General features: G+C 40.6%; 5 non-coding genes across 5 annotated transcripts; 3 read left to right on the top strand and 2 right to left on the bottom strand.

Moving 5' to 3' along the window:
- The first annotated feature begins 995 nt into the window (after positions 1-995).
- On the top strand, positions 996-1077 carry trnal-aag (transfer RNA leucine (anticodon AAG)). The gene has a single exon. It is a non-coding gene; the product is annotated as a tRNA-Leu (tRNA).
- A 1729-nt stretch (positions 1078-2806) lies between these two features.
- Positions 2807-2878, bottom strand: trnae-uuc (transfer RNA glutamic acid (anticodon UUC)). Its single transcript has one exon. It is a non-coding gene; the product is annotated as a tRNA-Glu (tRNA).
- Positions 2879-5251: 2373 nt separating this feature from the next.
- trnal-cag (transfer RNA leucine (anticodon CAG)) lies at positions 5252-5334 on the top strand. Its single transcript has one exon. It is a non-coding gene; the product is annotated as a tRNA-Leu (tRNA).
- A 2692-nt stretch (positions 5335-8026) lies between these two features.
- Positions 8027-8114, bottom strand: trnay-aua (transfer RNA tyrosine (anticodon AUA)). The gene is given in 2 exon segments: positions 8027-8062; positions 8078-8114. It is a non-coding gene; the product is annotated as a tRNA-Tyr (tRNA).
- A 1171-nt stretch (positions 8115-9285) lies between these two features.
- On the top strand, positions 9286-9367 carry trnas-aga (transfer RNA serine (anticodon AGA)). The gene has a single exon. It is a non-coding gene; the product is annotated as a tRNA-Ser (tRNA).
- The last annotated feature ends 2007 nt before the right edge of the window (positions 9368-11374 follow it).

The following is an 11374-nucleotide window of genomic DNA, read 5'->3' as shown; positions in this document are numbered from 1 at the left end:
TTAGATATAGCTTATAGAGATTTGTGCATACAGTATGCTTGTAAAACATGTTCTTGGGTTGTGAATCGATACCATGGTCTATTTGAGAAAGCCGTGAACGTGCACTTATCCCAGCTATCTACACCTGACTTGACATAGCTCCACCTGTTCATCCTTGCTCGGCAAACGTGCAACCGATTAAGCCGCGATGAGCAGATCACACTAAGTCAAGCTGCGCTTTTTCACTTATCCTGGATATCTTTATTCTACTTTCGTGCAACAGGCCCCTGGTTGCTCACACGTTGACTGTTCCCATTGGAGTTTTAAAAAAGGCAGTGATTTTAGCTTTGATTTACTCATCAGCTCTTTTTTTAAGTGATTTTAGACCTGGAACGAGCCATCTTTTATTTCCTGTAGAGGTCCAAGTGGGAACGAGTGCAAAAAAGAGTGATGAAGAAGCCAAAAGAGAAAAGAGGGAAAGGAGTGCCGGACCTGTTATTGTTTTTAGGGAGCAGATTTACAGCTATACACTTTGCCGCCATCAAAGATCCCATTTGGACCTCCAGAAACTTGCTGGTAAGAAAGCACAAGCAGAACCCCCCTTGTTTTGATTACTTGAGGTATTTCAATGAAGTCTTTGGTCTTGGACAGTTACCTTCCAATCTAAAACTGTATATCCTACTGTCTCTGGAACAATAGTTGGCAGTTGGAGGAGTAATGGCTCTTTAAAGTGAATATGCAAAAGAAGATGTTCATAAATTCAGCCCAGGTAAATGCTCAGCCCATATTCACACAGAACTAAACCTACTCACTTAATGCTGGTTACAATATTCTAATAATCAACAATGCCAGAGAAAAATGACAAAGTGTGATAACATTTTTTAATAAAGTATTAGCAGTTTTTAATAAGTTATTGGCTTTTTCTTTGCAAAGGTTTTTTTTTCCAATAACATTAACAAGCATACATTTAGTTACGATGCCGGTGTTTGTCACGATGTAGAGAGCTCATACTTGCAGGTAGTGTGGCCGAGTGGTCCAAGGCCCTGGATTAAGGCTCCAGTCTCTCTGGGGGCGTGGGTTCAAATCCCACCACTTCCATTTGCATATAATACATAGTTGGAAGCAGAACAATGTGATGACTTAGAGCTGTGTCATTTGGGCTGAACTTGGTGAAGTAACAAGAATCATCCATCAATCACCTTGCTGAGATTGTTCCTTGTTAACTTGAGGTTCAATGATTGGCGAAACCTTCCTTTCCAGCACTTTGTAGTAGAAAATCAACAAATAATTGTTAGAAGTAATCGTGATCTCCATATTGATCTATCATTTTGGCCATAATTGTGCAGCCCAAAGAGATCTAATGTTTTATCAAACCAGGTTGGGCAAGTAACCTTTCTGCTGACTTCTTGTAAAAAAAAAGCACATAACACAACTCAAAGAAAGCTACTGCGATGGCTGGGAATTAAACCCAGGTTAACTGCTTGGAAGGCAGCTATGCTCACCACTATACCACCATCACTGGGCAATACAATGTTCACTTCAAATATTGAAATACATCTGGGCATTGAGACTGAAAGTGCACTCTATCACTGAGCTACAGCCCCTGATGAATCAGAAATTCCCTCCAGGGGATCCTGTGTTATCACATTCACAAGAATGGGAAGTGTGTGTGTATGCTAGCTTCCTTGGGGAGGCAATAGCTGACTGATGATGTATCAGTCATTTTGCTGGTGGTTTCTTGGTCACAGCAACAAGCTTGATCATTGACATACAGTTGCACGGCACGTACCACAAAACTGTTGGGGGGGCCTTATGTATTTGATTGTATTACCTCAAGTGAACTGCATACCAATGACCGTAAAGATTAATATGTCCATGGTTTGCAGAACTGTACCTTCTAAGTGAGGTAAGGCCACTTGGGTTATCTTTGGGCTGCTCTATGGTCTACTGTAGAAAGATAAATCCCAGAGTTGGCTCACACCCGGTTATTCAAGCAACAACCGTCCCTGGGTGGACTTTAAACCACCATCCTTTCGGTTAACAGCCGACTGCACTGACCTATTGCGCCACAGAGACTGCGTCTAGGTGATGATTTATGAGCGGGAACTCGATCTTTAAGCAACTCAAGGTCGGTTCCACAAGTTGTTAAGTTGGGGGTTCAACTCCCGGTATGAGAATTTTCAGCTGGCAAAGACGAACTCTAGTCCTGCATGAATAAAAACTGTCCTTCTCTACTTCATCTGAATCTTGCCAATGCAGGTTCTCCCAGCAAAACAACCTGCTCTAACTCCATGTTATCTGCCATTGGTCCAGGGTTTTCCTTACTATTAGAAGTCTTTAGGAGCAGCACCCAAGACCTTTTTGACACCACTTAGGCCAAATGAATGTAAAATCAAACTAACTGAAAGCTTTCTCAGATCTACTGATTGTAGTTAGCAGAGGACTCCTTAAGAATGTCTGTAAAGGTTATTTAGGCAGAATCCAGACTGCTAGACCATATGGGACTGACACGTTGAATAATAACAGTGATTTTATGAATACATAAATATATAAATGATATGCCAGGAACAGGACATCACAGCAACATCACTTGTTGATAAAACACAGCAATAAGTCCAGTCTGGCAATAAGGACTCAGGTTTTCACCGCCACCGTGTCTAATTATAGTTTTCTGATGTTTGATTATAGAGATTATGCATATCATGTCTAGATATTAGCATTATATGGTTTTTGACAAATGCTTATCAGGGCATAGGGTACATACGTAACTACAGCTCTGATTATACAGTACTGACCTTGCTGCAGATCTTCACCAGCTAAATACCAATTCCCATACCGGGAGTTGAACCCTGGCCACCTGGGTGAAAGCCAGGAATCCTAACCGCTAGACCATATGGGACTGACGACACATCAATAACAGGGATTTCATGAATCAATTCATAGTCTGGCTGGAAATAGGTCTTCTCTTGAACATGAAGAAGCTTCTTAAGTAACTTTTATTTGAAGCTTTTGAGTGTTCTTTAGGTTTTTATCTGCTTTAACTATTACCGGACAGCGGGGGCACGGAGCAGAGCAGAGCGGCCGTTAGGGAGGAATCCTCCTCCGTGTTCAGCTCCATTTTGAACTGGCGGTAAAAAACTTAACGTTGGAACTTTATGACAAATAGAACTGTTCTTTCCACTGTTCCTACAATCACCACTCTGGTCTGGTTGGAAACTAAAGGATCTAAACTAAAAGGATGTTCCTCTTTAACTAAAAGGTCTATCTCTGTAGGGATCCATCCCATAATGTTGTCACACACTTAGAATAATAATCTGAGTCCGTCAGCAGCAACAACACAACCTTTAGTGGACGCTGACTTTACCTTCAAATTAGGAGTTTAAACAGAGACACAACAGGAAGAATAAATCCATCAAATCAAGTCCCCAATAATCAGCATGTGGCCTTGTTTTATTTCAGGTAGTCAGCATGGAGCTGTTCCACATTCCCAGACATTTAAAACAAGTCAATCATTGGCGTTATTCTACGAGTCAGATGAATAAATCAGCTGTTTGCTATTTGAGCTGCTCTGTTTCCTGCTGCTCCGTCATTCTTTAGTGTCCTCTGGAGACAGGTTGCTGTCCTTTATGTGTCTTTTGGATGACATCATCAGTGTCTTTGCTTTAGTCTGAAGAAACTCCAACAGATTTAAAACCACATGCAGTCACAGAAAATACAAACAGGGAATAGAAAATGTCAGACAAAGAATATGAAATGAAAAGTCCCCAAAGTAGGAAAATACAATGTTAGTCTACAACAACAATAACTGGAGAGCATCCAATAAACATGGCTGACTCCAGGGGCCTGTTGCACAAAACTAGGATAAGGGATTAAGCCGGGATATTCAAGTTATCCTGGATGAATTTAGCTTTGCATTCAGTCATGTAAACACCATAAAAATTAGGTATCACTGAAATTTGAACTTGTGTTGCTGCAGTCAGAGTATACAGTGCTCATCCTGAATGGGCCAGTATAGTGCATCAGCAACCAAAAACAGACACATCTGGACTCAATGTGGACATTGTACGGCAATATTTGACACGATTAGACCATGAAGACAGCTATCAGTTTATTTCCCATCTGGTAGGTATATTTGTGGACTCAGTTGGACATTTTGAAGATAATTGCACAATGTTGATCCAATTGTCAGTCTATTTCCCATCTGGCAGGGACATTTCTGGATTCAGGTGGACATTGTGGACAGAAACATTGGTGGATCTTGATTCCCACCATAGGATTTGGCCTGTATTGCACATTGCCTTCACATCCGGCGTAATGTTTTGCCATTGTCAAGCACATTGCCACCCTGGAGACTTTCTTCCATGTCTCCATGTCTCCATATATTTGGGCTGACAGTTGAGAAACCTTCCCTTGTTAACTATGACATGGATGACTGAGAACCTGCTATATCATGACATGTTTAATTCACTATATTATAATTTTTGAGAAAGGTCCAACTGAACATCTGTTAGATCAGTCAGGATGGCCGAGCGGTCCAAGGCGCTGTGTTCAGGTTGCAGTCTCCACTGGAGGCGTGGGTTCAAATCCCACTTCTGACAACTGCTGTTTTCATCTCAAACTACTGTCTGAGACATGATATTGGGAATAAAGAACTTAGCAGTTCTTTGTATTCAAGATGACATGAATTTGTGCAAGAAACACAATTGAAAGTAAAGTGTTTTGTGAGTATCTCTATGGTCAACAGATGTAAAGTTACACAGTAGACATATCTACTGCTGTATTCACTGTCTGTGGCAAGTCCTTTAAAACCTGTTCTTGACTTGCTTTTCCCACATCCTCTGAATGCTTAGCTATCTAAAGGACTTAAGTTGGCCAATAATTGTTGCTTTTTCATCTTCGTTGTGATTGTTGTTTGGCTTCAATAGCATACATGTGGATATTATGAAAGAAACTGCCTAACAAATCCTTGCAAGACTCTCGAAGGTTCCATGGTGTAATGGTTAGCACTTTGGACTCTGAATCCAGCCATCTGAGTTCAAGTCTTGGTGGAACCTGTTTTTAAGCCACAGCACAGGTGAAAAAGATCAACTTTTCAACTTTCCACGTCTAGTTTAAAGTGAGCTTACACGTTTAATGTCCTTCGTCGTTTAGACTGTAAACCTTCCCTTGTTAACTATGACATGGATGACTGAGAACCTACTATATCATGACATGTTTAATTTACTATGTTATAATTTTCTAAACAGGTCCTACTAAAAGTTCTGTTGGATCAGTCAGGATGGCCGAGCGGTCCAAGGCGCTGCGTTCAGGTCGCAGTCTCCACTGGAGGTGTGGGTTCAAGTCCCACTTCTGACAACTGCTGTTCTCATCTCAAACTAATGTCTGAGACATGATATTGGGAATATGAGGGCATGAAAGTGCACGAGAAACGCAATTGCAAGTGCAGTGTTTTGTGAGCATCTTTATTGTCAACACATGTAAAGTTACCGACTGTAATTTTACGGAGGGATTTGGTGAAAGTTATCCTTGTTTTGTAAAACTATGGGTTGTGTACAAAACAGGAGAAAAGGGTTCTTTGTTGCATCCAGGGGCCTGTTGCACGAAAGTAGAATAAAGATATCCAGGATAAGTGAAAAAGCGCAGCTTGACTAAGTGTGATCTGCTCATCGCGGCTTAATCGGTTGCACGTTTGCCGAGCCAGGATAAAAAGGTGGAGCTATGTCAAGCCAGGGGTAGATAGCCAGGATAAGTGCACGTTCACGGCTTTCTCAAATAGACCATGGTATCAATCACAGATTTACTGATGCAGAGATGAGAAGACGCATGCGCCAAATGTTTCACCCAATGAGCAGCATCTTCTAATGGAAAGTAACGAGGAGGGGAAGAATATGGAAAAAGGGAAATACGGCTCTTATCAAACGGAGAAAAAAAGCCCAACATAGCAGACCCGACTGAATATGTGGGGGTGTAAAAATATCTACTTTGCCTCAAAAGTGAGCAGAGGGAACTAATGTTCCTCGGGAAATGGACCCTACGGACTTTAGGCTTAATTTCAAACCCTTATTCACAACATGAGAACATGTTTTACAACCATGCACAAATCTCTATAAGCTATATCTAATTATTTATACAATTAATGTTCATATAGAACAATCAGAAAGGGACAACAACTAGAAAAAAAAGTAAATGACTTCAATACACGCTGTGAGCATATGTAAAACAATATTCATGTTTTTTTATTCTTCTGACAAGTGACCGCACCAGAATAAAAAGATGAAGAAGCATTGTGGTGTTCCCAGTGTGATGAATGATAACTCCACTACATACGTGCTGTATATAGACCACGTTATTATACCGGTGATGTGAGACTTATTAGGAAGGTTATGAAACCAATGTAAGGTATATCAAAAAACATTAGGCCCACTTATTAAGGAGTAACACAAACTACCCTTTATTAGAGAAGGACAAGCAACAAGAAAATGAAATCATGAATGTATTGGTCTCTGACCAGTCTGCCATTATTATCATCTGGGAACATCGCTACATTAATATCATCTGGAACATCGCTACATTAATATCATCTGGAACATCGCTACATTAATATCATCTGGAACATCGCTACATTAATATCATCTGGAACATCGCTACATTAATATCATCTGGAACATCGCTACATTAATATCATCTGGAACATCGCTACATTAATATCATCTGGAACATCGCTACATTAATATCATCTGGAACATCGCTACATTAATATCATCTGGAACATCGCTACATTAATATCATCTGGAACATCGCTACATTAATATCGTCACACTTAATCTCCGGAGCGCGTCCTGTATAAACCTGAAGCTGAGACCACGGACGCTGCGCTGCTCATCTCTACTTTTACAAAGAGAGTGGACACTGACACAACTTGCAAGTCTGCTGGTAGGCAATAGCCACTGGCCACCGGCCACCGGGCACCGGGCACCAGGCACCGGGCAGCAGCCACCGGGCAGCAGCCACCGGCCACCGGGCAGCGGCCACCGGGCAGCGGCGGCCACCGGCCACCGGGCAGCAGCCACCGGGACGCGGCGGCCACCGGCCACCGGGCACCGGCCGCACGCCAGGCAGCCTCGACATAGTACCGTCCCACCGGGAAAAGTCCCACTCCGCATCAGGGTGCCAGAGCAACCATTTCTAACATCTAAACAGCTGTAGTAGGGTTTAAATCAAACTCGCGACAACAATAGAGACAAGTAGCTAATGCATGTTAATAAAAATAAAGCAGAACACATGCAGAAGACAACGGAATAACTGTTAAACACGTTTATTTCGGATCAGACGGCAGCTGCTGATTTGACACATGAGACTCCAGGATTAATCTTAGCCTGGCTGTTAGCCTGCTCTGGACCAGGCTAGCCGCAAAGAATAAATCTCCATGGTTACTTGGCTGGGCTTAATTCAATCTGGTTTCGTGCAACCGAGTCCAAGCTAAATTCATCCAGGATAACTTGAATATCCCGGCTTAATCCCTTATCCTAGTTTCGTGCAACAGGCCCCAGGTTGTTACGTTTAACAGCTAAAAAGCACAAATTGACATCATTCCATCCAATACGGGCAAGACGGGGTTGACAGATAGATTTTAAAATCATTACAGATAAACAGTCATCGTAGCTGTTTGCAGGATTTCTGCAAAGTTTACCGAGATTAAACTGGGCCGTATAGTGGCGATTATACAAAAAGAGAGAAGTACTTCCACTCGTTGTTACCTGTTGTTGCTATGGGTAACAAGAGTTCACAGTCACACGTTTCCTTAGGGGCCCGTAGTGGATGAAATGGTAAAACATTTGGCCCTGAATGCATAGAATGCCTGCCATATTGAGCGACAAAATGTGGGTGTCCTGAAAAAAGGTTCTTTAACTCTATCTCCCCACCTCTTTTTTTTGTTTCTTGTTACGTCTCGACAAGAAGTATTATGCTTTTGGGTCGTCTGTCCATCTCTACATCAGAATCAGAAATTCTTTATTGATCCCTGAAGTATGACTCTGGAAAAGAGTGCTCCTTCAAACCAGATTTGAACCAGTTACCTAAGGATTTCAGCTTTATGCCTCTATAGTCCTCCGCTCTACCAACTGAGCTATCGAAGGGAACTAGCAGATACACACACACTTTCCATTCTTGTGAATGTGATAACACAGGACCCCTGGAGGGAATTTCTGTGATAGAGCGCACTTCCAGTCTCAATGCCCAGATGTATTACAAGATTTGAAGTGAACATTGTATTGCCGAGTGAGGGGGTATAGTGGTGAGAATAGCTTCCTTCCAAGCAGTTGACCTGGGTTTGATTCCCAGCCATCGCAGTAGCTTTCTTTGAGTTATGTTACTTGCTTTATTTTACAAGAAGTCAGCAGAAAGGTTACTTGCCCAATCTGGTTTAATAAAACCTTAGATCTCTTTGGGCTTCACGATTATGGCCAAAATTAAAATCACATATATCTTGATCACGATTATTTGTTGACTTTCTACTCCAATTTGCTGGAAAAGAAGGTTTCACTAATTGTTGAACCTCAGGTTTGCAGTGATGGGATTTGAACCCATGAGAGACTGGAGTCTTAATCCAGCCCCTTAGACCACTCTGCTACACTACCTGCAAACATTAGCTCTCCACATCGTGACAAACACCTGCATCGTAACTAATGGTATGCTTGTTAATTTTATTGGGAAAAAAAAACCTTTGCAAGGAAAAAGCCATTACTTTATTAAAAACTGCCAATATTTTATTAAAAAACTGTTATCACACTTTGCCAATTTTCTCTGGCATTTTTCCATAACTGTTCATAACTTTTCTTTTGCCTGTATCTATCTTTTATTGTCTGTAAAGCGACCTGGAGTGCTTAGAAAGGCGCTGTTAAATAAAATGTATTATTATTATTATTAACATTTTTCAATAAAGTATTGGTTTTTGCCTTGCAAAAGTTTTGTTCCAATAACATTAGCATATCGTTACTTACGGTCTCTCTGCGTGTCACGATGCAGAGAAAAGTCCCAGCCATCGCAATATCTTTTGTTGTGTGGTTACTTGCTTTTTTTGTCAAGAAGTAACCAGAAAGGTTACTCGCCCAACCCGATTTGATAAAATATTAGATCTCTGTTATGGTACAAATAAGGGAGCAAATCAATCAATCAAGCTGCCTCCACAAGGATCCACAGACACAGGCAGGGCACTACGATTTGCAGTTATCCCATGTCTGGTAACTTCTTGTAACCAATTGAAAGTTTATGAACGTTTGTGCAAACATATATATCTCTGCTTTTCAGGTCGTCGTGGCCGAGCGGTTAAGGCGATGGACTAGAAATCCATTGGGGTCTCCCCGCGCAGGTTCAAATCCTGCCGACAACGAGAGGCATACTTTAAGAGTGGTACCGAACCAATGACACAATTTGATAAATCACAGGTTACCGAATTGCAGATGTACCTTCGTGTGCAATATTGGGTTATCTCATAGGTACTGGAAGCCACCAGTCTCCACCAACGTGTTTCTTCTCAGTCTGTTTTACAAGATTTGCAGTGAACGTTGTATAGCAGGGCAATCGTTTTGCCCTGGTTTGATTTCCAGCAATTTGCAGGTTTTAAAGCCATACACAACATATTTCAATTTCGTTGCGAGAGTCATCCCAAAAGGATCTAGGTCTATCTCAGAAAAAAAGTCTAAAAAATCTGAAAATCTTCAGGGGATGTAGCTCAGTGGTAGAGCTCATGCTTTACATGAATGAGGACCTGGCATCTCCAGCAGGTATTATGGTAGAGTCTTTAAAAGAGCTGCAGAAGATATTACCTCCTGTGGTAATCTGATTGGTAGACAGCACAACAAGCATTTTAAACATACATGGTACTATTTACAGTATTTTTTTACTGTAGTGTAATGTATTTAATGTTTTATGCTCCAGTTTTTATGGGTGTTACAGCAGGTATGAGCACTGTAGTTTCTATTTTTATGGATGAAAAAAAACTTCACATGCTATTAAGTTAAACCTTTAGCAGGTGCAGACATTTCACTTGAGACACTTGCTTTGTTAAACATCAACAGACTGATACAAAGCCTAGGAAATAGCAGAGGATGGTTTTGATCCATCGACCTCTGGGTTATGGACCCTGCACGCTCCCGCTGCACCAAAGCTGGGGAACAATAGTCTGTTGGGGGGGGAGGGGGAAGAAAGGAAGAGAGAAAATGAGAAAATTGAAGACATGAAGGTATTTTAGCCCCCCATGAACACTTAAGGAATTTTTTTGATGTTTTTAAAATTAGCGGGCAAGCCACGGCTGGGATTCGAACCGTCGAACTGTGGAACATTAAGTCTACCGCCAGTCTAGGCATTTTACTGCCCCCTACTGTCTTTTAAAATGAACAGTTCTTTAGTAATTTAATTGTCCACAAGGCAGATATTCCATCAGTTTCTTTCTTTTAGTCCAGTTTTCCAGTTTAAAAACAGTTTATTGCCTTATTTGGAAATCACTTTCCAGAATTTGGGGTGTTCCTCAGTTATAAAGCTGGGCTGGGTGGTAAATATTGATACAATAAATAATAATTGCAAATAAATAATCATTGTTAAGTTCTTCCCCACACCTTACAGAAAGGCTTAGTTTTGATCTGATTGCAAGGATTGTTTGGCATCTTTTATGAATGAAAACTGATACACTGTATTATTTATTCCTACCTTCCTGAAGTGAACAGCATACTACATGTAACTGTTACTGCATGTTGTCATCATTGTCATCACCATTATCATCATCATTATTATTATTATTATTATTATTATTATTATTACTATTATTATTGTTACCCACTTTAGTGTAGAAAAAAAGGAATAATAAAGATTTTTTTGTAAAGGTTGATGGTAACTGTTGATGCACCCTCTTTTTTTTTCTTTTATTTTATTACAGTTGGCTTTATTCAACCACTGATTAGAACATTGATTATTTTTCTCTATTTAAATCAGAACTTGAGTGCTTTCATTTTTGCCCCTCTAACAGTTTTCTTCTTTTCTTCTAAATCCTTTTTTAGCATTCTAAGTTTACCTGTACTTAAAGAACTTTTTTCAAGAAACCCAAATTTTGTCGCCCAATATGGAGGAGTAATGGCTCTTTACAGTGAATATGCAAAAGAAGATGTTCACAAGTTCAGCCCAGGTAAATGCTCAGCCCATATTCACACAGACCTAAATCTACTCACTTAATGCTGGTTACAATATTCTAATAATCAATGTCAGAGAAAAATGACAAAGTGTGATAACATTTTTTATAATGTATAACAAGTATTGGCATTTTACAATAAAGTATTGGCTTTTTCCTTGCAAAGGTTTTTTTCCCCAATAACAAGCATACCATTAGTTACGGTCCCTGTGTGTG

The sequence above is a fragment of the Etheostoma spectabile genome, unplaced genomic scaffold (assembly GCF_008692095.1).
Source record: "Etheostoma spectabile isolate EspeVRDwgs_2016 unplaced genomic scaffold, UIUC_Espe_1.0 scaffold00018818, whole genome shotgun sequence".
NCBI lineage: Eukaryota > Metazoa > Chordata > Actinopteri > Perciformes > Percidae > Etheostoma > Etheostoma spectabile.
Note: the sequence above shows the minus strand (reverse complement) of the source record. Positions and strands in the feature narration are given on the sequence as shown.